We start from the raw sequence: 27,648 nt of genomic DNA on the forward strand, positions 1-27,648 counted from the left end.
AGAGCTTGGTCCCATGACCTATCGCTGCGCTTTAACCAGCGTAGCCACTGCTGTCGGTAATGACTGATTGAGAAATCCACTACCCTTTGCACTCAGTATTTGGTCCCATGGCCTATACCAGGGGGCATAATTTATAAAAATGAAATATGACTAGAAATTATATAAGTACCTAGAAGGGAAATACTATTTATCCTAAAGGGCAAGATTAGGACTGGGGCAAGATGGGGACTAGGGCAAGATGGGGACTGGGGCAAGACGGGGACGTCCCCATCTTGCCCCAAATGTTATACTGAGACTAACGGATTAAAAATATATTCATTTATTTATGAATTACTTCCACAAGCTCAATATATATACATTAAGGTACAGTCTAATTGATAGTGTTCAAGAACAAATGTATTGCAATTCCAGCTTACCTCATTAAAGTCCAAAGGATACATATGTATAAGATCACAGGGGTGAGAAACAGTAAAAAGGCCACTCCAAGCATCCAGACAGCTCACACTGACTAGAAGTCGTACAAACTGTGTAACCTTCATCTGCCCTTCAAGTTATTTCCATTTTCAGGCCAGTGGCAGCACCATGGAGACAAGGAAACCCCCACCCCGTCTTGCCCCGTGTCCCCATCTTGCCCCCCTTTCCCCTACATCCGGTACTATTATTTATTTATTTATTTATTTATTTACTTATTGATTAGTTTCCTGAAATTGAACAAGTACAATCTAGGGGTGGTGCATACACGGACGTGCCTCCATCCCCACATGTATTTTTACATAAAATCTACTTTTTTTTTTGCTAGGGGCTTTACGTCGCACCGACACAGATAGGTCTTATGGCGACGATGGGATAGGAAAGGCCTAGGAGTTGGAAGGAAGCGGCCGTGGCCTTAATTAAGGTACAGCCCCAGCATTTGCCTGGTGTGAAAATGGGAAACCACGGAAAACCATTTTCAGGGCTGCCGATAGTGGGATTCGAACCTACTATCTCCCGGATGCAAGCTCACAGCCGCGCGCCTCTACACGCACGGCCAACTCGCCCGGTATATATATATATAAACTCTACTGAATATGAATGGGCAATTTTAAATTTACATATTTAGACTCCAAATACCCTACTCTCAGAATAACAATTGTATTGATTTATGCTATGCATGTTACGAGCAAAAAGGCTCATTCATACCCTCACTTGTACCCCTGTATACACACTCTTCCGAGCTCATACTCATTCACAATCACTCCCACACCCGCACGCATACACACTCGCCTACATTCAACTGTACTTGGGCACATTATTCTTGAAATTCTAAACTATACAAGTGATATATGCCACATATGTGTTGCTATTTACAAATACCTCCTCTTTAGTGCATGGAGTTGTGTGTAGTCAAGTACTAAATCACTTTTCAATTGTATAGTCACGCCGTACTTCTATTTAATTGTAATACATGTGTAATATTGTTCCTTTGGTGAATGTTTGTTGTATAGTATTGAATAAAGAATTCTTCTTTCTTTCTTAATCTGTTTACCCTCCAGGGTTGGTTTTTCTCTAGGACTCAGGGAGGGATCTCACCTCTACCGCCTCTAGGGCAGTGTCCAGTATCGTGAGACTTCGGATCAGGGGGATACAACTGGAGAGGAGAAACAGTATCTACCCTAGGCGGCCTCACCTGCTATGCTGACCAGATCCTAATGGTGGATGGAAAGATCGGAAGAGATAGACAAGGAAGAGAGAAGGAGGTAGCCGTGGTCTTAAGTTAGGTACCATTCCGGCACTTGCCTGGAGGAGCAGTGGGAAATCTCGGAAAACCATTCCGATGATTGCTGAGGTTGGAATCGAACCACCTCTACTCACTTGACCTCTCGAGGTCGAGTGGACCCCGTTCCAGCCTTAGCACCACTTTTCAAAATTTCGTGGCAGAGCTGGGAATCGAACCCGGGCCTCCGGGTGTGATAACTATTCACACTAACCACTACACCACAGAGGCGGACAAAGAAACCATTATTACCGTAGTTAAGTTGTAAACTCTCAATCTTCAGTTTACCGGGCAACTTAGCCGTGCGGTTAGAGGAGCGCGGCTGTGAGCTTGCATCCGGGATATAGTGGGTTCGAATCCCACGGTCGGCAGCCATTTCCCATTTTCACACCAGGCAAATGCTGACTGAGGCTGTACCTTAATTAAGGCCACGGTCTTCCAACTCCTAGGCCTTTCCTCTCTCATCGTCGCCATAAGACCTATCTGTGTCGATGCGACGTAAAATCACTAGCAACCTTCACTTTTCTGTGGAAGTCAGAGAGCATCAATAATTTACAGTTTTGTATCCCGCGGACCCCTCTGGTACTTTTTGTTGTCTATACATATTTGTGCCCTGACCTCCCCCACCCCCACTCGATTCTAATTGCCAACTGCCACTACTGCATACCATCGCTGACGATGTCTGTAAATCACTGTACATCTGCGGTCGGGGCTCCACGCCGGTGCTTACGAAGGTTTACTGAGAACGTACAGATATGCCATGACGAAACTTCAGCTCCAATACTTCTTTATCAGGCAGACTCCCAGTCAGATGGCGAGCAGTGTTTCGCCTGGCCTTGTACCTGGTATGACGTACATCCTCCAGGAATGTCCCACACTGTACTCCAGTATAACGGGTCTTCGGTGTGACGCGCTGAAGAAAGTGCTACGACTGTAACATGAGTCACACTTTTCATTTCCGATGCTTTACCACTTGCAGTGGACTTGGCTCTGACTAACCAACAACACAGTCTTCTTCTTCTTCTTCTTCTACCACTTTTCCCCACATCTGTGGGGTCGCGGATGCGAGCTGTGTAGCGTATGTGCATTTGGCTATATTTTACGGCCCGATGCCCTTCCTGACACCAACCCTATGTGGAGGGATGTAGTCACTATTACGAATTCTGTGGTGTGTTGTATGAATAATGAATAGGAGAGTGTTGGGACAAACACAAACACCCAGTCCCCAAACCAGAAGAATTAATCAGACGGGATTAAAATCCCCGACCCAGCCGGAATTGAACCCGGGACCCTCAGAACCGAAGGCATCCGCACTGATCATTCAGCCAAGGAGTCGGACAACGAGCAACACAGTGAAGATAGAATTTAATTTATGTTTGTGCGAAATTGATCATTCCAGACTTAAGCCCCGTTCACAGTTCACACTAGATGTGCCGGGCCGTTCTGAGCACGTCACGATTCGGGCGTGGATCCATCAGGCCGATTCACACTACACGTGACGTGGTCGAGTCGATCTACGCTCGATCCCCCTTTTCTGTTAAGTCTATCCCAGTAGGTCCGCTACTAACAGTAGTGCCACCGGGCGAGTTGGCTGTGCGCGTAGAGGCGCTCGGATGTGAGCTTGCATCCGGGAGATAGTAGGTTCGAATCCCACTATCGGCAGCCCTGAAAATGGTTTTCCGTGGTTTCCCATTTTCACACCAGGCAAATGCTGGGGCTGTACCTTAATTAAGGCCACGGCCGCTTCCTTCCAACTCCTAGGCCTTTCCTATCCCATCGTCGCCATAAGACCTATCTGTGTCGGTGCGACGTAAAGCCCCTAGCAAAAAAAAAATAACAAAAAAAAACAGTAGTGCCAAAAATTAAAATGCTTTTTTTCAGTCGAACCATTAATTAAAATTGTTTTTATTTGGGTGAAGAAGAGGAGAATGGGCCCAGTCAGAGGTTCAGGGTGCATCAAATGCTGACGAAGCGAAAAAGAGATATTTTCACCTTATTTGCAGAGGTTTTTTTTGCTAGTTGCTTTACGTCGCACCGACTCAGATAGGTCTTATGGCGACGATGGGACAGAGAAGGGCTAGGAGTGGGAAGGAAGCGGCCGTGGCCTTAATTAAGGTACAGTCCCAGCATTTGCCTGGTGTGAGAATGGGAAACCACGCAAAACCATTTTCAGGGCTGCCGACAGTGGGGTTCGAACCCACAATATCCCGAATACTGGATACTGGCCGCACTTAAGCGACTGCAGCTATCGAGCTCGGTATATTTGCAGTTAGTTGACGATGAATCAAAATTCTACCAGGTCTTCCGTATGTCGCATTATGATTTTTTTGCGGTTGTTGGGGTTCATTGAAGCAGATATTCAACAGATGAGTACTTTGTTCCGAGAATGCATCACGCCGGGTGAAAAACTTACATTATTTTTGTGCGATAAATCATACAGTTCTTGATACGCACGCACTCAATTAATCATTCGTTATCCATGATTATCGCAACAGTGAGGAGCGGCATCCCCTTGATTCTTCGCCCTTGGCCTTACACGCATTACCACTAGACGGTCATTGAAGATCCCAGCCGAGCCGTTCCGGTCTCAGATCGGATGGAGACCGATGAGATGGTCAGTTGATCTTTCCTTGCACGGCCCGGCACATGTAGTGTGAACCGGGAGCCTACTGCATCGTAGAGAGCGCAACGGTTAAGACACACGGTTCTATCTTAGAATATAGTGTCCTGCTACTTTGCTATGGTTGAATTCACGACGCTATTCTCAGTGTATTCTGCGAATCCCCAGGAATAATAATAATAATAATAATAATAATAATAATAATAATAATAATAATAATAATAATAATAATAATAATAACGACAATATCGTGGAACAGAGAGGTATAAGAAGGGGTCGGGGTGATTAGGCGGACAAGGAAATGAACCGAGCAAAACACTACATTTTGAGATTTTATTTCTTTCCTTCCTTTTTTTCTATTTTAAAATTTGAAAAATGGAAGATTTGGAACAAATAACATTTAAATAGAATAACAGTGAGCTCGTCCGCTCTGATAAGTACAGCGGACTATAAGTCCCAAAATCATGTACAATAACTAGAGAGAATTAGCAGCACGATAATCTACAGGGGATGAGCATTATAGTTCTAAACAGGTACAAGAGCATGTTTGTTCCACTTTCTTGCATTGTCTAGGAATTTGAGCTCCCAAAGTTAATATAATCCAGCCTCTCGAAGCCACAAGTTTCTTACAAAATTATGTCTGAGACACTTCAAATAATATGTTCACCGTCATTTCTGCTCTATAAACGATCATCAAATAAACAGGGTCAATGAGTAAATTGCCTTAATGAAAAAATAAAAGTTTTAGTATGATTGGCCATGAACAAAAGGCTAGGAGGCGCAACACTTGCAACTCTAAGTGGGCTTATGGTCCCAAGTTGCAGAGGCTAAACCTATTCAACGAGAAATATCAAATGCGGAAAGACTATTAAGAATTTAGTTCAGAAACTTTTAGTCGCCCCATACCAATTTGAATGAGAATCAACAAAGGGTGATCAGTCTTTCTTCCCTTAATTTACGTGTTTCCCAGCAGGGATTTGAACAGAGTCCTCAGAGTTGCCGAAAATCTACATTTAAACTTTAAATTAGGACTTTACAGAAAACTAAAGAAGTTTAGTATCCAGCTCTCTGCCTGGAGCTATCACATGTTAAGAAATTTCTACCATTACCTTGAGGAACAAACCGCACTCACTAGACCGGCGAGATGAAGAAGACAGTACGGCCCTAAAGCGCCAGCATGTACAGCATTTTCGGGGGGAATTTTCTAGAACTCTTTTCCAATACGCAGGATGCCTGTACACACCGCCAACTTAATTGGCTAAAGGAATATACACGAAATTCCTGATTGTTGGTTAATAATTAAGGAAGAAGGAAGCAGTGGGAGTGTTGACAACTTTTACACATAAAAGCAATCTACAAAACTAAGGTTAACAAATTTCAAAAACTGAAATTCCCTTAAGAATAAATTGTCCTTAATCCCGCCAGAGGGAGCATATAGGTAGATGGTAGAGACATCTAATGGTTGAAGGTCCAAGTATCTTGTATTACATTAGTTTAAGATTCATAGCCCAGATGGCCTTCTAGAAGATTCGCAGTTCGGCGGGAGGGAGAAGGTGTACCCCTTATACAAAAATAATAATAATAATAATAATAATAATAATAATAATAATAATAATAATAATAATAATGTCCGCCTCTGTGGTGTAGTGGTTAGTGTGTTTAGCTGCCAACCCCAGAGGCTCGCATTTGATTCCCGGCTCTGCCACAAAATTTGAAAAGTGGTACGAGGGCTGGAACGGGGTCCACTCAGCCTCGGGAGGTGAACTGAGTAGAGGTGGATTCGATTCCCACCTCAGCCGTCCTCAAAGTGGTTTTCCGCGGTTTCCCAATTCTCCTCCAGGCAAATGCCGGGATGGTATCTAACTTAAGGCTACGGTCGCTTCCTTCCCTCTTCAAATTTTCCCATTTCCCCGCACAAGGCCCCTGTTTAGCATAGCAAGTGAGGCCGCCCGGGTGAAGTATTGATCCTCTTACCCAGTTGTATCCCCAGACCCAAAGTCCTACGCTCCGGGACATTGCTTTTGAGGGGGTTGAGGTGGGAACTCTCGCTGAGTTCGAGGGAAAAACCAACCCTGGAGGGTGAACAGTTTAAGAAGAAAAACGAAAGAATTAATAATAATAAACTGGAAAAGGCGCATTAGGGTTTATGTTTAGTTTATAGGATAGTTCAGCATAGCAGGCGAGGTACTGGGCGGAGAACCCGCTCCGACCGTTTGACCAAGTATTTATTATTGAGTGTACATTTTAATTTTTCTGTTAGATCTCGTAGAGTTTTTATAGTGGATTATGGTTACGTTAAAATCAAAAACAAATCCGTGGCATAGTCAGCGTCTTCCAAGACGACTTTGGACTGCCACGAGGTTAGCACGACATTTCGCCTTCATGGTCGGGTTCGCTTCCTGTCATAGCTCCACGAGGCTCCATCAGAAAGGGGAACCTGGCTAAGTCCCCTGAGAAAGTGGTAGTGAAAGAGAAAGTATGACGAATAAAAGCCGATTCACTGTTCGCAAATAGAGGTCAAAGGACGATGACTGTATGTATAAACATAGTGCGTGAGTGAGCCGGTGAGGTAAGTCAAGGATGGTGAAGACAATTCCTTGAACTTGCCTACTCAAATATGAGATGTTCGTGGTAGACAGCAGAGCTACGGAGGCTGGATGTCTGTTGTATATTGTAACTAGAAATAACAACCGGGCAAGTTGGCCGTGCGGTTAGGAGTGCGCAGCTGTGAGAGATAGGGGGTTCGAACCCCACTGTCGGCAGCCCTGAAGACGGTTTTCCGTGGTTTCCCATTTTCACAACAGACTAATGCTGGGGCTGTACCTTAATTAAAGCTACGGCCGCTTCCTTCCCTCTTCCTTGCCTGTCCCTACCAAACTTTACATCCCTCCACAAGGCCCCTGTTCAGCATAGCAGGCAAGGTACTGGTCCCCCTTCCAAGTTGTATCCCCTGACCCAAAGTCTTACGCTCCAGGACACTGCCCTTGAGGCGGTGGAGGTGGGATCCCTCGCTGAGTCCGAGGGAGAAACCAACCCTGGAGGGTAAACGGATTAAGAAAGAAAGAAAGGAAGGAGGAAAAAAAAACTATTGTAAGTGCACAGGAGGAAAAAGTTTTCATACTATCACACTAGAAAATGCATGGTTGTATTTCTTCATTCCCCCCCCCCCCAGTTCTTGAATAAATTAGTTTTGAACTTTAAATTAGCTCTCCTGAAACATTTGACATCCCTCACTTTTCTTCCCATATATATTGCAGGCATTCACTCTAAATTGGACCCGGTTGAGTAGCTCAGACGGTTGAGGCACTGGCCTCCCGACCCCAACTTGACAGGTTCGATCTTGGCTCAGGCCAGTGGTATTTGAATGTTCTCAAATACACTGACTGACAGAGCAAATGCAACACCAAGAAGGAGTGGTCAGAACTTTATGCCAATTGCAGGGTAGACTGACGTCACTGAGGTATGCTCATGATGTGAAATGCGCCGCTGTGCTGCGCACGTAGCGAACGATAAATGGGACACGGCGTTGGCGAATGGCCCACTTCGTACCGTGATTTCTCAGCCGACAGTCATTGTAGAACGTGTTGTCGTGTGCCACAGGACACGTGTATAGCTAAGAATGCCAGGCCGCCGTCAACGGAGGCATTTCCAGCAGACAGACGACTTTACGAGGGGTATGGTGATCGGGCTGAGAAGGGCAGGTTGGTCGCTTCGTCAAATCGCAGCCGATACCCATAGGGATGTGTCCACGGTGCAGCACCTGTGGCGAAGATGGTTGGCGCAGGGACATGTGGCACGTGCGAGGGGTCCAGGCGCAGCCCGAGTGACGTCAGCACGCGAGGATCGGCGCATCCGCCGCCAAGCGGTGGCAGCCCCGCACGCCACGTCAACCGCCATTCTTCAGTATGTGCAAGACACCCTGGCTGTTCCAATATCGACCAGAACAATTTCCCGTCGATTGGTTGAAGGAGGCCTGCACTCCCGGCGTCCGCTCAGAAGACTACCATTGACTCCACAGCATAGACGTACACGCCTGGCATGGTGCCGGGCTAGAGCGACTTGGATGAGGGAATGGCGGAACGTCGTGTTCTCCGATGAGTCACGCTTCTGTTCTGTCAGTGATAGTCACCGCAGACGAGTGTGGCGTCGGCGTGGAGAAAGGTCAAATCCGGCAGTAACTGTGGAGCGCCCTACCGCTAGACAACGCGGCATCATGGTTTGGGGCGCTATTGCGTATGATTCCACGTCACCTCTAGTGCGTATTCAAGGCACGTTAAATGCCCACCGCTACGTGCAGCATGTGCTGCGGCCGGTGGCACTCCCGAACCTTCAGGGGCTGCCCAATGCTCTGTTTCAGCAGGATAATGCCCGCCCACACACTGCTCGCATCTCCCAACAGGCTCTACGAGGTGTACAGATGCTTCCGTGGCCAGCGTACTCTCCGGATCTCTCACCAATCGAACACGTGTGGGATCTCATTGGACGCTGTTTGCAAACTCTGCCCCAGCCTCGTACGGACGACCAACTGTGGCAAATGGTTGACAGAGAATGGAGAACCATCCCTCAGGACACCATCCGCACTCTTATTGACTCTGTACCTCGACGTGTTTCTGCGTGCATCGCCGCTCGCGGTGGTCCTACATCCTACTGAGTCGATGCCGTGCGCATTGTGTAACCTGCATATCGGTTTGAAATAAACATCAATTATTCGTCCGTGCCGTCTCTGTTTTTTCCCCAACTTTCATCCCTTTCGAACCACTCCTCCTTGGTGTTGCATTGTCACTGTTAGTCAGTGTACATCAGACTCGTGTCGGCAGATTTACTGGCACGTGAAAGAAGTCCCGCGGGACGAAATTCCGGCACCTTGAAGTCTCCCAAACCCCTAAAAGCAGATAATTGGACGTAAAGCCAATAACATTATTATTATTATTATTATTATTATTATTATTATTATTATTATTATTATTATTATTATTATTATTATTATTCTAAATTGGCAATGTATTCGTATTCAATATGTTACGCATATAATGTGGAGCAAGACAGAATTCATTACAGTCCAACGCCTTTATCAAGAACGATTTTCTGAAAGAAAACAGCTAAAACTTTCTAGAGGTACGTTAATAAGAAAAGTCTACACAATTAGCTTCCAAATATCCAGGAAACCGAGCTCGACAGCTGCAGTCGCTTAAGAGCGTCCAGTATCAAGTATTCTGGAGATAGTGGATTCGAACCCCACTGTCGGCAGCCCTGAAGATGGTTTTCCATTGTTTCCCATTCTCACACTAGGCAAATGCTGGGGCTGTACCATAATTAAGTCCACAGTGGCTTCTTTCCCGCTCCTAGCTTTTTCAAACCCCACCGTCACCATAAGACTTATCCGTATCGATGCGACGTAAAACAAATTGTAGAGCGAAAAAGTAACAAAAGCTCGTTTAGTATTTGACGAATATATGTCATTACCACCGCACACTGTATTTTTGTATTGACAATATATGCACTGTCTTAGTAAATTGGGCCCCGGTTTCGATTCCCGGCCAGTTTAGGGATTTTACCTGCATCTGAGGGCTGGTTCGAGGTCCACTCAGCCTACGCGATTAGAATTGAGGAGCTATCTGACGGTGAGATGGCGGCCCCAGTCTAGAAAACCAAGAATAATGGCCAAGATGATTCGTCGTGCTGACCACACGACAGCTCGTAATCTGCAGACCTTCGGGCTGAGCAAAGGTCACTTGGTAGCGAAGGCCCTTCAAGGGCTGTAGTGCCACGGGGTTAGTTTAGTGTTAGTAAATTTAAATTTACTTCCCCTTAAAAACAGCGAAAATACTGGTTGAATCATCTGCATTATCCCAGTTTGTTCATTGCGATATAGTTGATAATGACCCCACAAGGGAATCACCATGCACTGAGAATCTTTGTGTGAGGTTTCGTTACTTTCTCAAGGATCTCTTACAAGAGCGCCACTCACTTCAAACGCTCTTGCTTCTTAATTGATTTTCTGAGAAAATCTGCGTGATCGTCTGAAACAGCTCCTCTCCTTACAACATACTGAAATATCTGATGAAATAACACCGTCGGTTTCTTCTTTCCCATTAACAGAACCACGACCTACACTAAGTCATTCAGAGTTACCGCGAATTCACATTGGAATCTCCCGCCAGTTGACGCCTAGTAGATGCCTAGCAATTCAGTTCTTAAAAAGCCGGTGTTAAAATACTAGGAAAACATGATTGCACCATATATTACTGATGATCTGAGTAATTCACCTTTTCTTCCTTCTTCTTCTCTCCCTTTTTCCTCTTAGTCATTTTACTCTCAGTTTTCTCATTCCCCCATGGCACAACTGTCCCAAAGGGCCTTGGCCTACCAAGTGACCGTTGCTCAACCGGAAGGCCTGCAGATTACGAGGTGTCGTGTAGCCAGCATGATGAATCCTCTCGGCCGTTTTATTGGTTTTCTAGACCAGGATCGCTGTCTCACCGTCAGATAGCTCCTCATATCCTGAGTGGACTCCGAACGAGCCCTCAGACCCAGGTAAAAATCCTTGACCTGGCTGAGAATCGAACCCCAATTCTCCGGGTGGGAAGCAGGCAGGTTACCCGTACACCGCGGAGCTGGGTCTCAATTTGCTGCATTTCTCATTTCCTCTTCACTTTCCTTTGTTCAACTGTTTAGTTTAATAGGCAGGCATGTAGGCACTAAAATAGCTAAAGGAGGCAGGAAAATAGTTACCATCGTGTAAAGTCAAAGACAAAGACACCTCCGTACAGGCCATGAAGGCCCTTGGAGGAGTGGAAGGTAAAGACTTCCACCATTGTTAACCGCGGCACGTGATGGGGTGGAGTGGTTGGCTCTACGCCCGGCCGCCTTTGCCCCCAGGAATTAACCTGGTACTCAGTTTTGGTGTAGGCTGAGTGAACCTCAGGGCCATATGCACCTCCGGAAGTGGAAATCTCGTTTCTTAAATTTTACGACTTCCTGACGGGGATTCGAACCCACGTCCTTCCGGGCGAAACGAGCACGCCTTTACCGCCTCGGCCAGGCAGCCCCATCGTGTAAAGTGAAAAATCTTATAATTTAATAGTTCATTCGATAACTTCTTCTATCGCTTTTCTCATATCGCTGAGGGTCGCGGGTGCGAACTATGTCGCAGATGTGGATCTAGACCTGTTTTTCGGACGGATGCCCTTCCTGACGCAACTCTTAGTGGAGTAATGTAATACTAAAGTGTGTTTGTGTGGTGGTTGGTAGTGTGGTGTGTTCTCTGAATATGAAGAGGAGAGTGTTGGGACCAACACAAACATGAAGTCCCCAAGCCAGAAGAATTAATCAGACGCGATTAAATTCCCTGACCCGGCCGGGAATCTAACCCCTGACCCTCAATGCAGTACACTCAGTGTCCATGAAAGGAACGTACAACTAACACATCTATATTTGCACGTGACGAACGTGTTCTATTGTCAGAAGAATATTTCTGTATTGTGTATCATGAAGTATTTCGTTGCAGGTCCCTATCAAACATTTTCCTGATAGCGGCTACCTTCCCAGATGTTTTCTCAAGACTTCCCTTAACGTCATTAACAATCTTAATGCACCCCATAAGGGGCATGCCACTGCTCTCCAACTCTATGACGGCTCCAGGCAGCTAGATGAAGTTGCGTTCAGGAACGCTATATCTGATCGAACTGTGGGGTAAGAGATTACTTTCTTGGCTTGTCTTATACAGACAGCATCCTCTTCGTCCATGGCCTACATTGTATAGCATTACAACAAAACAACTTGCAACAATACATAAATTAATAGGCCTACAAATGTTACGTCCTCGATTACAAAATGATAAAAGGGGCCTCTACTTGAAGCTTGGCAGAGGACTACGCTTCCACCGGCAGTGAAGTTAGTATCTCCAATGATTCACTCAGTCAGCCAGTAGGATTGGAAGATTTTTCTTTAGGATTTGCCAAACACGCTTTTTAAAGAGGCTGTTGTTCTAGATGTAAGGCCCCTTGAAACAACAATCATCATCACAGCTTCAAAGTAGACGTCAACACGATCTCAGGACAAAGCGTCCAACACTTTGCAACAAGGTACAACATAGTTTAATGCAAATTGGTTCTGACATTTCATCTTTGGAGGTGGGAGGGGTTGAAGGCTTCATGGTCAAATAATTCATTGTTTGTTCTGAAATAAATTCCCCAAGCTCTATTTTTAGGGATTTCAGAGAATTCTCGTTGTTGTTAGTGGGGTAAACAGATGTTGAGAAACGAGAAAATAACTCTGCCGAGCACATCAGCTAGAACATAATGCAATCGAAGAAAATAGGATACTTTAAACGACTACCAAAAGGCGTTAAATAGGCATTTATAGGCACAATTTGTTCTGCTCGGCTATGGAATGAACTCCCACCACACACAAAAGAGCTAGCTCTTGACATTTTTTGTAAAGATGTAAAAAGACTGTATATAACGAAACCTTCTGTACAGAACATAATTTTCTACTTGCCAATATTCAGTATACGTGGGAGGACGGATGAAAGTATATTTGATCCCGAGTGAGTGAGACTATATGTGGGTATGAATGAGCCGGCCTAGCTGAAATATATGTGGGGATTGAAGTGAGTGTGTGTCTAATTACTTGAATGTTGAACAGGTCTTGTGAGTATTATGTAAATAATACGTCTATGCAAATACGGTAATTGAATATTAGCACATTCTGCAGACTATAATAGTATTTTTTTAATATTGTAATTTTAAATGGGGATGGAGGCAATTTCGTGTATGTCAGGCTATGCCCTTTTACTATTTACCATTCCTGAATTGTATCTAAAACTTGTGTAAAATAAATAAATAAATAAATAAATAAATAAATAAATAAATAAATAAATAAATAAATAAATAAATAAATAAATAAATAAATAAATAAATAAATAAATAAATAAATAAATAAATAAATAAATAAATAAATAAATAAATATTCTTTCTTCCTTCTTTCTTAATCGGTTTACCCTCCAGGGTTGGGTTTTCCCCTGGACTCAGCGAGGGATCCCACCTTTACCCCCTCAAGAACAGTGTTATGGAGTGTGAGACTTTGGGTGGAGGATACAACTGGGAAGATGGGCCAGTACCTCGCGCAGACGATCTCACCTGCTATGCTGAACAGGGGCCTTGTGGGTTGGGGGTGGGGTGGGGATGGGAAGATTGGAAAGGATAAATAAGGAGGAGGGAAGGAAGCGGCCATAGACTTAAGTTAGGTAGCATCCCGGCATTTGCCTGGATGAGATTGGGAAACCACGGAAAACCTCTTTGAGGATGACTGAGGAGAGAACTGAACACCGCCTCTCTATTCAGTTGACTACCCGAGGCTGAGTGGACCCCGTTCCAGCCCTCGTAGGTCTATCACTTTTCAAATTTTGGGGCAGAGCCGGAAATCGAAGCTGGGCCTCCAGAGGTGGCAGCTAATCACAGGAACAACTACACTACAGAGGCGGATAATAATAATAATAATAATAATAATAATAATAATAATAATAATAATAATAATAATAATAATAATAATACCAGCAAATGCTTGCTAAAAGGAACCTAAAACGGATTTATATCTTAAAAGCCTACGTTTCCATATACGGGAATAAAATAGGTAAGTAGAAAAAATCTCATCCCTACGTATAATAAACAAAGGCATCCCTCTAAACACAGGTCGGTCACCAGTAATACTCGGTGCTAAACAGCTTCCAGTTTTCTCATGTTTTCCATTGTCGTTGGATCCATGGAAGGAAAATTATAGAGTAGTATGGACCACCCCAGGGAAATGCATTCCGTTCGTATGACTTTAGATCTTCTCTGGGGAGACATGTACTAATAAAACCCAGTGCTCTGCATGCCTTACACCTCACTTCCTTCCGAGCATTTTGATGGAGTTGGAAGGTGGTATTCGGTTTCCAGATCCCCGGACATGACCGTTACAAGATCTTACAATGGACTGTAAAAGACAAAGCCGAAGAGTTGCTGGGAGGAGAAGAACACCATCGCTTGGAAACATCAAAGAATGGACAGGAATTTCCAGTGTTGAAAATCTTTTTTTGAAGCAAGAGATGGACAATGCTCGTCACGCTGATCGCCAAGGTCAGGAGGACTTGACGTGGCATTTTGAAGGAAAAAGGAACGACAGTAGGAGGAAATATCATCATTTACCGCTAAACAAATTACTCACCTGGCAGACTGTAAAAAATTTCCTTACCTTTCTTGCTACGGGGAACAGGTGTTCAAGTCTGCACTACAATACCCACATTCCTCAATACCTGTAGCATTATTGCGAGCCTATTTACCAGTCATTCTTAAATAAATTTAAATTACAAGTACCTACATTTAATTTACATTTTGGCGGTAGTGCCGAGCGAGTGGCTCCGGGGTGTGAGTCACGTAGCTATCAGCTTGCATTCGGAAGATAGTGAGTTCGAACCCCTCCGTCGGCAGCTCTAAAGATGGTATTCCGAGGTTTCCCATTTTCACACCAGGCAAATGCTGGGGCTGTAACATAATTAAGGCCAATGCCGCTTCCTTCCCACTCCTAGCCATTTCCTATCCCGTCGTCGTAAGACCTATGTGTCGGTGTGACGTAGAGAAAGGGAACAATCCCGTGACAGATGCCACATCCTGAAATCCTTCTTCTGCTTATGGTTTTCCCCATAACAATGGTAAATGGTTTGCAATGTTCTGCACTTCTCGCTTTCCTTTCACACATAAAATACGGAGGCAAGTCAAGAACTAGCTGCAATCAATTTTTATAATTTGATACACACTTTTTGTTGATATCAATTTTCAACATAGTCACCCTGCTTTTCAATGCACGTCGTGCACCGTTTCACAAGCTTTCTGATACCCTCTGCAAAAGAGGTTTTTGGCTGCACAGCGAGCCACGTATGCACCGCTTCCTTCACCTGTTGATCGGATCTGAATCGACGGCCTATGGTTAGCCACGTCATCAGTCGTCTGTTATTCAGGATCATATCACGCACGTGTTCAATATTGGCATCAGTTATGGCTGCAGATGGACGCCCGGATCTTTCCTCATCCTTCACTCTCGTGTGACCCCCTTTGAACTGTTCAATCCACTGGTTAACACTTCGCTGTGGCAAAACGTTGTCCCCGTATTGTGCTGAAAGTCTCCTGGTACACTCTCAGACCACAAAAGAACGGATTACGGAACACTGTTCTTCCTTGGTGCGAACAGAGAGTGGCGCGGCCATCTTTACGTCGCAAGCTGTACTGATCTGATAACTCTGAAACTTACCGCAGATGTAGGCAACGGTGCTATCTTGCGGCTGGTGAGTATATAACGCCATAGAGCCAACCTAAAGACAATTAGAGCAAAATTGCAGGTCCTTATTCACTTGGCTACGTAGTTTGTGTACTCAGAGGACAGACAAGACTGAAGTATGATGATGATGATGATGATGCTTGTTGTTTAATGTAGCCTAACATCTAGGTCATCGGCCCAAATAATGAAGTTTAACTCAGATCAAGACGTGCTACTGTCAAGCTCTTTATCATCAAATTGCTTTCTCCAGGCTTCCAAAGATTTTGTCCGGAAACAGTCCATTCACATCTAGGCCAAGACGATTCAATGCCATGGCAAGTAAATCACCGCCACTTGAGGTAATGAGATACAGGTAGCAGCGTTGCCAACCTTACGATCTGGATCGTGCATGTACGATAATTCGATGTTGTGTACTACCGTACGATCCAACCCGCGAATCGTACGCCTATTGTACGATCCTATGACGTACCGTAAATTTTGTCTTGTTTTCCCTTTAAAATGAGTAGATATTTGTTCCTTCTTTTATTTATGCAAGTTATGTTTTATCATAGATTGCAAGCTGGAAGGAGAGTGCGAGGTTTTTCTAATAATGAGATTCCCAAAGGAATTTATCAAGAATATGTTCTTTCCTGTCTGAGTTACTTCACGGTCTCGCGCCTATACTATAATCATTGGATCATAGCATTCGCCTTCAGTGAATTAACGATGACTAGAGAAATTACAATTTGTCAACGTCAATGCTCTGGCGTAGATTAATTTTGGGCTAAGTTACAAAAGGTGAAAAACACATTTGGTGAATGTGAGTCTCCCGCACTTCCGGAATTTGCACTCTCCGTTTTGTCACTCCCTGACTCGAAAGCTGATTGTGAAAGAATATTCACAAAATAAATGTCATTAAATTAAAACCAGGAATAGGCTAATTACTTGTACGGTGAATGGATGATTGCTGGCAGTCAGTGTGTTCGAGGCAGTGGTACCGGAGAATATGCTCCTGACTAAATAAGAGTTGTATAATCAACCAGCAAGGTCAAGTACCGGTACTTCAGAACCTTCTGCTGAGAATACTTCAGTGAATTTATATCTCATGTTGAGTACTTCTATACAAAATTACCCAATTCTTGAGTAATCTAAATAAAAATTATTTTCCTATCCTTGATACTGTATCTCACATAGGCCTATTAGCACAATGACTTATATTTATTTTCCATCCTAACCTGTTTAAATGTGGAGTTGCGACAGTGGGACACCTAGCTATCGTGTTACAGGCAATCCGCGGAACGTACAGTTTTACGTGTGGCCCGAACCAGAGGTACTCGTTTTTCGGAAATTTCATATTATTAACCAAGATCGAACCAGTCAGCTTCCTGAGAACAAAGCTGCTGCGTAAGTGAGCTATTGCGGCTTTAAAGAGACTTAAATCGCGAATATTTTAATGGTTATTTTAAGTCATACGATCCTCTCTTGAAAAAATATAATATTTTTGGGGTTATTGTACGATCCTGACCATCCCGCTGGTTGGTAACGCTGACAGGTAGTGAGGTTCGGTACCGCATTCAACCTGCACACATTCCTAGAGGATCATATAAGAGCTATGTTTCCTTTCAGTGGATCACTTTAACCCAGCCATTGGCGATATATATAGGAGATTTATAACATTGAGCCGCACTTCTCTGTACTTCTGCCATCATTGGCCCATGGCGGTAGGTGGAGGTGGCATTATATCAAATTACGTAGTTCTATATTATTTCCAGAAAAAAAAAGTTATCCGTTCGTTGCTTGTCGTGGGCTATAATTGAGGTAAGGGAGTATCGGGTGGCCTGATGTAGGAGGCTGATTGTATTTTTATGCACTTTTATGATCACCAACATTTCTTATTTAATTTTGTTTTTATTCGCTTAATAGTCACAAATAAATAAAATTGGAACACCAGATTGTCTCTAGATAAATCCTAGAGCTCTCATTACATCTCTACAGAAAAATCTTCGTCTGTCCGTCATTCACAGTGATATTGAGCAAACGAGAATGTTTCATGGTTGTTATGTCTTATTTATATCGAAAATACAATGAACCTCTCACCTTCTGTAATTTCTTAAAGAAAAAATGGTTTCTGCCACTGAAGTTATTGTCTCATCGCCTTGATGACGTGAGTACTTTCTTTCTTTCTTTCTTTCTTTCTTTCTTTCTTTCTTTCTTTCTTTCTTTCTTTCTTTCTTTCTTAATCCGTTTACCCTCCAGGGTTGTTATTTTACTCGGACTCAGTGAGGAATCCCACCTCTACCGGCTCAATGGCAGTGTCCTAGAGCACGAGAATTTGGGTCGGGGATACTACTGGGGAGGTGGACCAATATCTCGCTCAGGCGACCTCGCATGCTATGCTAAACAGGGGCCTTGTGGGGAGATGGAGGGATTGGAAGATATGGACAAGGAAGAGGGACGGAAGTGGCCGTGACCTTAAGTTAGGTACCATTCCGGCCAAATAACGTACTTTACCATTGACTCCATACTGTGCGATGATGTTAGTGAAGTTAATAAAGCTGCTTTGTGCAATGGAACGAGATTGAATCTACGGGAGCTAAACAAAATTATGGTTCATGCAGAAGTTAAGACGGGCTCAGCTTCAGGAAGAAAGTGTTTTATTACAAGAATAGATTTAGCACCTGTGAATGCTGAAATACAATTCGTACTTAAATGGAGGCAATTTCCTTTAAATTTCACTGTCACAATGAATGAACCACCAGGGCAAACTTTAAAGTAAGGATGAATCTCCCCAGTGTTTTATGCAGTTGTGCATAGCTTTCACAAAAGTACTCACATCCACAGATTTCAAAGTACAGCCCTAAGCTGCAACTGCGCTCAATATGGTTTGTAACGAAATACATGTTTTGAATCCATTCATATCCCGTACAAAACATGGAAATAGCAACATTTATGCATAAGATATATTAATAGTCCATTTAGAATTAACAATTACTCTATAGATACTGTAGTAATTTCGACTACCGTAGACAGGCTTACGTACTAGTAAGTGCGATAAATGGAGGTAAAAGGTTGACTGAGATTGGATCTCTCCAGCTGGCGAAATTGGCCACGCTGACTCCTCTTATTTTGAATTTCTACTTCCTCTTAAAAAAATTATCAGCGTCACTAATCTCAGCGAGTCAACGCGTCAACGGAAATTCCAGCAAGCGCCGTTTTTCGCAATAGTTCTCTCTAAATGTTGTTTGCTCGGTTCTCCAGCTCCAAGGCTGGAATACTAACCTCTCCCGAGGCATCCCAGAATGTAAGCACTTGCACTCTAAGGATGAGACAAATGGCTACTTTCCAGTATCATGTTCCTGTGTATCCGTTACACTGTAGTATTAGGTTGGAGGATTAGGATATAACAGTAACATAATACAAGTTGCAGGTCAACTTTTGGAACTTTAGGAAGAACCGCTCCTTAGTGAGTACTTATAAATAGCAATACTATATCTTCATCTCGTTTTCTTCTCTCCCACTGTCCCTTTCGCCAGCTCGTCACATTCTTAACTATTCCTACAAAAATATTTGCAATGACCCATTAACATTCCGAGAACCAATACTTCGAAACCTTCGTTTATAAAAAACGCCGTGGCTGCTATGTGCATTCATAGATGTCCAAGGATCTGTAGTTAACCAAACACTAGGAACAGACTATAAAATATGTTGATGAACGAGTGTCATATACACTTCAGATGCCGCCGGAATGGGTCATGAGGAAATAGCCCTACCAGACAAAACGTAAGCAGATTTTAACCCAGTAATTTTTTTTACGTCGCACCGACACAGACTGATCTTACGGTGACGATGGGATAGGATACGACAAGACTAGGACGGAAGCTTTTTTTTGCTATTTGTTTTACGTCGCACCGACACAGATAGGTCTTATGGCGACGATGGGACAGGGAAGGGCTAGGAGGTGGAAGGAAGCGGCCGTGGCCTTAATTAAGGTACAGCCCCAGCATTTGCCTGGTGTGAAAATGGGAAACCACGGAAAACCATTTTCAGGGCTGCCGACAGTGGGGTTCGAACCTACTATCTCCCGAATACTGGATACTGCCCGCTCTTAAGCGACTGCAGCTATCGAGTTCGGTAGGACGGAAGCAACCGCGGCCTTAACTGTGGAACAATCCCAGCATTTGCTTAATATGAAAATGGGGAAACCACCGAAAACCATCTTGAGGACTGCCGACAGTGGGGTTCGAATCCACTATCTCCAGAATACAAGCTAACTGCTACGTAACACAAACCGTGTAGCCAACTCGCTCTGTAAAGCCAGTATAAAAGGCTTCCATATGATCTTTCGTCATATACAGAAGGTTGTGGATATGTAAGTGGTTTGTCTAGCGTCTTTTCTTTTTTCTTCTGTATATCACTCCTGGTAAAAATTATAATAGCGCTGCCTCACAGGTTGCAGTCGATGACGACAGATTCACGTGATGAGACTTGCGATAGCTTTTCAGGGCCTGATATTTCAGTACTATGTACATTATCAGAACTACTGTATATGAAACGGTAGAATTTTTAAACTTTTAAAATTATTATTATATTATTATTATTATTATTATTATTATTATTATTATTATTATTATTATTATTATTATTATGCCTCAGTGACTCAGGTGGCAGTGAGCTGGCCTCTCACCGCTGGGTTCCGTGGTTCAAATCCCGGTCACTCCATGTGAGATTTGTGCTGGACAAAGCGGAGGCGGGACAGGTTTTTCTCCGGATACTCCGGCTTTCCCTGCCATATTTCATTCCAGCAACACTCTCCAAGATAATTACATTTTATCTGTCATTCATTAATCATTGTCCCAGAGGGTTGCGACAGGCTTCGACAGCCGGCACTATTCATATCCTTGCCGCTATACGAGAGCTTCGTTCATTTCATTTATTATTATAGTCAGAGGTCAGTTTAGGATCGTTTATCTTGGGCACTGGGATGACATTAGCTTGTTTCCAGAGTGCAGGGAAAGTTCCATTTCTAAGACAGTAATTGAATATATGTGTGATAATCGGGAGGATAGCGCCTATTACATTATGTATGAAATGTATAGGGATGTCATCTACTCCTACTGCTTTAGATTTAATAGAGTACAGTACTGGTAAATGGGTACTCACCTCTGCCACCCGTTGACTGTTGCACACACACATTCACACTCACATTTCAAAAATATATACACATAACTAACACTATTTGAGGCAAATTTGAAACTCATGGTAAACAAGAGTCCTGTTACATATTTTAAAACTAGCCCTATTATAACACATTCACTCATTGTTACTGATTCTGTGCTCCGCTACGCTGCCTGATGAGAACGTTTAGGTCGCTAGGAGTGATCAGAGTGGTTTTCTTGCCGTCTGGTGTAATTACAGTCACACGTCCATCCTGAGTATACACATTCCGCAGTCCAAATGCGTCGCGTGCCTTATTCAAAATCCCTTTTCTTGTTGCCGTGAGGGATTCCGTGACCATGATGTTTGTGCCCTTCAGTAGTCGCTTCGCCCGCCAGACTTGGTCCCGCTGATGGTATCGCAGAAACTTCACAATTATTGGCCTGTTCCCAGTAGCCACTACGTTGGCAGTCGTCCTGCGCTGGCCACCCAATCTATGACATCTATCGATACTGTCCATGCCAATATCTACCTTGAGTCTGTTCTTAATGACGTCTATAACAGCCCCATAGGTGTCCTCTTCAGGTGATTCCTTAACCCCATGTGTCAGCAGGCAATTTCGCCTACTGTACTGGGCTGCTTCATCAGCCATCTCCTCTTGTTTATCCATCCTTTGATGGATCTCCGCAATGGCCTGCTTCATGTCAGCTATCTCAGCACCCATGGAATCTCTGAAGTTCTTAAAGTCGGAGCTTAGGCTGGTGAGCAGCTCCTGGGGGTTGGCGGCACTGCTGTCTGCACTGCGGTCGGCAGCCGTCATGGCTTCCCCCAAGCGAGCTTGAAATTCAGCCATGCGGTTCTCGTACTCTGGCAACCTCTTCTCGACGTCCTTGAGAGTCATTTTGACCGTTTTAAATAAAAAACGTGCACTTATTGATGACGGCTGAACACACACAAGGAATCCCAGCTGCTAGTTATCTTGATAATTAGGCAGGTAAGTGCGGAGCAAGTTTACACGTGACTGGCCGCAGTCGCCATCTTATGTTTGTCTGCTATGGTTTTACGTTGCACCGACACAGATAGGTCTTATGGCGACGATGGGATAGGAAAGGTCTAGGAGTTGGAAGGAAGCGGCCGTGGCCTTAATTAAGGTACAACCCCAGCATTTACCTGGTGCGAAAATGGTAAACCCCGGAAAACTATCTTCAGGGCTGCCGACAACAGTGGGATTCGAACCCACTATCTCCCGGATGTAAGCTCACAGCCGCGCGCTTCTAACCGCACGGCCAACTCGCATACTACTACTACTACTAAGTGAGCCTCTGCCTTAAGTTTGCTCACTGCTCATTTAAAACAGCGCGTCAGAGTAGGGATCGAATAGCTGGAATACTATGATGAACCAGTGTGTTGCGTACCAGCTGTATCAGAAAATGTATGAAGCAGAGGAATGGCACGCAAAAGAAGAGAGTTTTCTAACTCCCCAACTATTTCCCGCCAATATTCAGTCAGACTGTTTAATTCGGTACGCAGCAGTAATCCCATCCATCGGAGTCCAGAGGCAGCATAAGAGACAAAGAACATCACAACAATGGTCAATGTAATGTTATTGTTAATCAATGTTATGCGCTTTCGATATTGTAGGCCTTACATTTAGTTTTCTTCCGACTCTGAAATACCAATCTTACCATAGTCGGTACGATAAAACTGAATAAAACATAAATGATCGTAAACTGTATTCTCTATAACTTTTGTTATGTAATACTTTTCGATAGGACCAATAACATAGGTATTTAAAATTTACATTTTAGGTGCGTTCTCATAAACTACAATTTTATCCAGGGCGAATAAATTTGTTTATAGCTTAGACTATTGTTTCTTATTCCCTGACTCTATATACCGATTTTTATTAAATTCTGTCAACCCATTTTCTCGTGGCTCGGCGTTGATATAGACTTAGCAACAAAAATACAAATTCAAGTGAGGTTGAACAGGAGAAATGAAAGTAAGGAGCCTGCCATAAGTAGACTGCCAGACTCGTCTAGACGAACCGTTGTCTCTAATCCACGCTCACAACTTCAGAGCCACTCGTCCCCCCTTTTAGTCACCTCTCGCGACAGTCAGGGCATACCATGTAACTTATTCTACCGCCACCATCCAGAGGGGGCATGGAGCGACTGATAAATTATAATGCACTTTGAAAGTACTTTCCCTAAAATCTCGCCACGAAGAAGATCCTCATGGCGCAGATTAGGTTTATCGGCACTCCAGTATTGCCTGTTTTGAGAATATACTGTACCCTTGGAAACGTTGAAGCGATGGTAATCTGGTCTAGGGTTTTTCCACAGCGCTCTGTAATAAAATGGATGTAATAAAATGGGCAGGTAGGAGAGGGATCTACGCTTAGATGGCCTTCACTTAAACCGCAGTGGAACGTAAAGAGCTGGAATCAGAAATAAGGCTTTTTTGCGAATGATGTTATTCTGTATAGAGTAATAAATAAGTTACAAGACTGTGAGCGAATGCAAAAAATCCTCGACAATGTTGTGAGATGGACAGCAGGAAATGGTATGGTGATAAATGGGGTTGAAAGTCTGGTTGTGAGTTTTACTAATAGGAAAAGTTCTCTCAGTTTAATGACTGCGTTGATGGAGTTGACGTTCCTTATGGGGATCGCTGTAATTACCCAGGTGTTAATATAAGGATAGGTGTTCATTGGTGTAATCAAATAAATGGGATTGTAAATAACGGGCACAGATCTGTGCACGTGATTATAAGGGTATTTAGGGTTGTAGTGAGGATGCAAAGGAGGGAGCACGCAAGTCTCTGGTAAATACCCCAACGAGAGTGTGTTTTTAATGTATGAGATCCTTGCCAGGATTACTTGATTCGAGAACTGGAACAAATCCAAAGAAAAGCAGCTCGAATTGTTCCTGATTTCAGAAAAAAAAAGAGTAGCGTTACAAAAATGTTCCGAAGTTTGGGCTGGGAAGATTTCGGAGAAAGGATACGAGATGCTGGACTAAGTGGTATGTTGCAAGCTGTCAGATGAGGGATGGCGTTGAATGACATTAGTAGACGAATAAGCATGAGTGGTGTTCTCAAAAGTAGGAAACATCATAATATGAATTCAAATGGAATTCAAGAGGAAAAATTGGGGCAAATATTCCTTTATAGGAAGGGGAGTTAGGGATTGGAATTACTTACGAAGGAAGATGTTCAATGCGTTTCCAAATTCTTTGCAATCATTTGAGAATAGTCTAGGAAAACAACGGATAGGGAATCTGCCACCTGGGCGACTGCCCTAAATGTAGGTCAGTGTTGATCGACTGAAGATCGACGTCACCCTTTAAATGACCACCGCCCTCCAAACACCATCTTCTTCATTAGATCTGAAGCTCTGCAAAGATCCCAGGAAACTAATCGTCTCAATGGGTGCAGACAGAGGAAATCTTGTTATACCGCTTGGACAACCCTTAACAAATCGACTATACAAGCCGCATGTTGAGGTTTAAAAGACTGCGGCTCGTTCACTCTCGTTACAGAGAATTTCACTTCTTGAGTGATCTGCTCGTAACTCTCTCGCGAGATTTCCTTTTTCGAGAGGACCCGGGGGCTTTCACATAGGAATCGTGGGATGGCGACCACAGGCCCCCTAGCTGAGTTCGACGTGGCTTTCACTTACTCCTGGCAAGCTCCATGACTATCTTTAGGGTCCGATCTCCCTTGGTTAACACTTGTTATTTTCTGACCCTGACGGTATCAGGATTGCGAGACCTCGGCAGTCTTTCATTTTCATGCCCTTCGTTGTCCATTCCCTTTCTCTTGCCAATCCCTCCTTCTTTCAAGTGTCAGACGTCTTCCATATTCCCTCCGATTAGTGTTAATAGCCATGTGTACTTCCTCCTAAAACGATCCTCACCACCATCCTTCTTCAGACGTCATATCTTTTGAGATAACGCTGTGTCCACAGCAAGATCTATTCTTAAGACATTCCCAAGTAAATATGACGTCATTACACTGTGAGATATCAGTGATCGAGTCAAGTGTATTTGACAATACAGACGGAAATTACGTACAGACAACAGGAAAAGAATTATTACGTACAATGATACAGCATAAACTATAAATGGATTTGCAGGAAATTGGACGGAAAAGCCATTCAAGGGATGTCACCACCCATGTTCCTAGGAACACAGGAATGGGATCCAGATGTTGAAATAGAAACGAGAATCGAGATTGCAAGGAGTGTGTTACTGAAACAAACACATCTGCTGTAGGACGGTGACTTCTGACACGAAACTTGTTGCCTTGTCGTGAAGTGCTATTTGTAGGGGAAAGTTTATTAGGCATGAATAAGTTAGAATTCAAACATTTCTAACCAAGTCGCAACTGTCTGCTATCCCGCACAACGGTTCTGTAGTGAGAGTTGCATGAATGTTAGCGATCTGAACTATCAGAACCCCTAACATTTATGCAAATTACGTATGTAATTATAGAGCACCCAGGCGATACTTGCGCCTTGTTCAAATACGTTTGTTTTCTAACTTATTAGCGCTTAAAGTTCTTTTCATACTTACTTGATACCGGAGTGTTTAATGGTGTGGGAGAATGAAGCAACTGCCGGTCTTTGATGAATCGTAGATAATTAATTAATTAATTAATCTATTTATGCCTTTACAGAGATCTCAGGGCTCCGTCTGTCTGTTACACGTAAACATATTCGTGCTTAACAGCTTCAATCAATCAATCAATCAATCAATCAATCAATCAATCAATCAATCAATCAATCAATCAATCAATCAATCAATCAATCAATCAATCAATCAATCAATCAATCAATCAATCAATCAATCAATCAATCAATCAATGGTCCGCATTTAGGGCTGTCGCCCAGGTGGCAGATTCCACCTCAATTGTTTACCTACCCCCCAACCCCATGGCACTACAGATCTGAAGGTCCTTGGCCTACCAAGCGACCGCTGCTCAGCCCGAAGCCTGCAGATTACGAGGTGTCGTCTGGTCAGGACGACGAATCCTTTTGGCCGCTATTCTTGGCTTTCTAGACCAGGGTCGCTATCTCACCGTCAGAGAGCTCCTTAATTGTAATCACATAGGCTGAGTGGACCTCGGACCAGCCCTCAGGGCAAGGTAAAAATCCCTGAATTGGCCTGGAATCGAACCCGGGGCATTCGGGTAAGAGGCAGGTACGCTGCCCCTACACCGCGAGGCCGGCTTTTCTACCCTTTTCTTAATTTATTTTCAGAGAACTTGGAAGTTTATCGAGCAGTTCCCTTGACAAATTATTCCAATTCCTTTCTTTTCCTCTTCTAAATGAATATTTGCCCCAATTTCTTCTCTTTCCTACTTTGAAAAGCTCCAAACCAAAATCAAACCAAACCAAACCCCATCGAGCAGCAGCCCCGAAGAGCCATGGTCTACCAGGCGACCGCTGCTCAGCCCGAAGGCCTGCAGATTACGAGGTGGCCGTGTGGTCAGCACAACTAATCCTCTGCCGTTATTGTTAGCTTTCGAGACCGCGGCCGCTATCTCAACGTCAGATAGTTCCTCTAGTGTAATCGCGTAGGCTGAGTGGACCTCTAACCAGCCCTCAGAGATTCAGGTAAGAATCCTTGATCTGGCCTGGAATCGAAACCGGGGCCTCAGGGGAAGAGGAAGGCACGCTACGCCTATACCTAGGTGCTGGATTTAAGGACCGTTATACTGAAATATTCCGATTTTTTAAAATACCAAAACGTCGAATTTTCAATTTTAGCATTAAAAATTCCCCAGTTCTTCCTGTTTTAATTCCCGTCGTTAGTTTTTCCCTACTGGCAGTTTTTATGCTCTAAATTCAGGATTTAATGTGTAGCAGTTTGGCGTATATATGCAAGCAAGCCCACGCTCCTTTCTGTCTCGCTGTTGGAGCGCTGGAACATACGAGGGGCGTACTATAATGTTTTGCACCTCATTTTTTGTAAGTCCGGGTATGGTTCACATTTCACTTTTGAAGGTGGTGACGTGTAACTGGTGTGTTGTTCCAGCGTTTGGTAGGGGCACATGCACAGGCGCCGACGAATGCACTCGTCATAGCCACTTCATAACAACACTGTTAGCGTAGGAACAGACAGCATGGAAAGCAACCGTCAGGGACAGCGCTATACGACTTGGTTCCTATGGAAAGAAGGCGCGACCACTGCAAGAATTCATCGCCGCTTGGTGGCAGTCTGTGGAGAACATGCGCCGCACGGAAAACAGTTTACAACTGGGTGGAAGGTTGGAAAACAGGGTGCACATTGGTGGACGAGGGAACCAGTTCTGGACAGTGTCAACACCAGCCAACATTGCCCGGGTCGAACAGGCCATTCAAGGAAACAAATACATCACATTTACGGAAATAGAGGCAGTCATGGGGATTAGGCGAAACACCCTGCAGCGGATCGTGCACGGCCACTTACAGTTGGGGAAGGTGTCATCCACGTGGGTGCCTAGACTGTTGTCTGCGGACGAAAAGCAGAGGCGAGAGGACGTGTGCAGAGAACTTTTGGAACGCCATGATCAACATCCAGCCGACTTCATGGTTAGGCTTGTGACTGGTGATGAGACATGGCTCCATTACCATGAGCCACAAACGAAACAACAATCGATGCAATGGAAGAAGAGGGGCAGTCCACCGCGAAAGAAATACCGAACGGTGCCATCACCTGTTCGAGAACATGAAGAAACCTCTGCATGGTCGCCGTTTTGTGGATTTTTCAGAACTGGACACAGCTGTCAAGGCACGGATACGCAGCACTCCCAAAGAATGTTTCCTTGAAGGTCTGCAGAGACT

Source organism: Anabrus simplex, chromosome 5, assembly GCF_040414725.1.
Source record: "Anabrus simplex isolate iqAnaSimp1 chromosome 5, ASM4041472v1, whole genome shotgun sequence".
Lineage (NCBI taxonomy): Eukaryota > Metazoa > Arthropoda > Insecta > Orthoptera > Tettigoniidae > Anabrus > Anabrus simplex.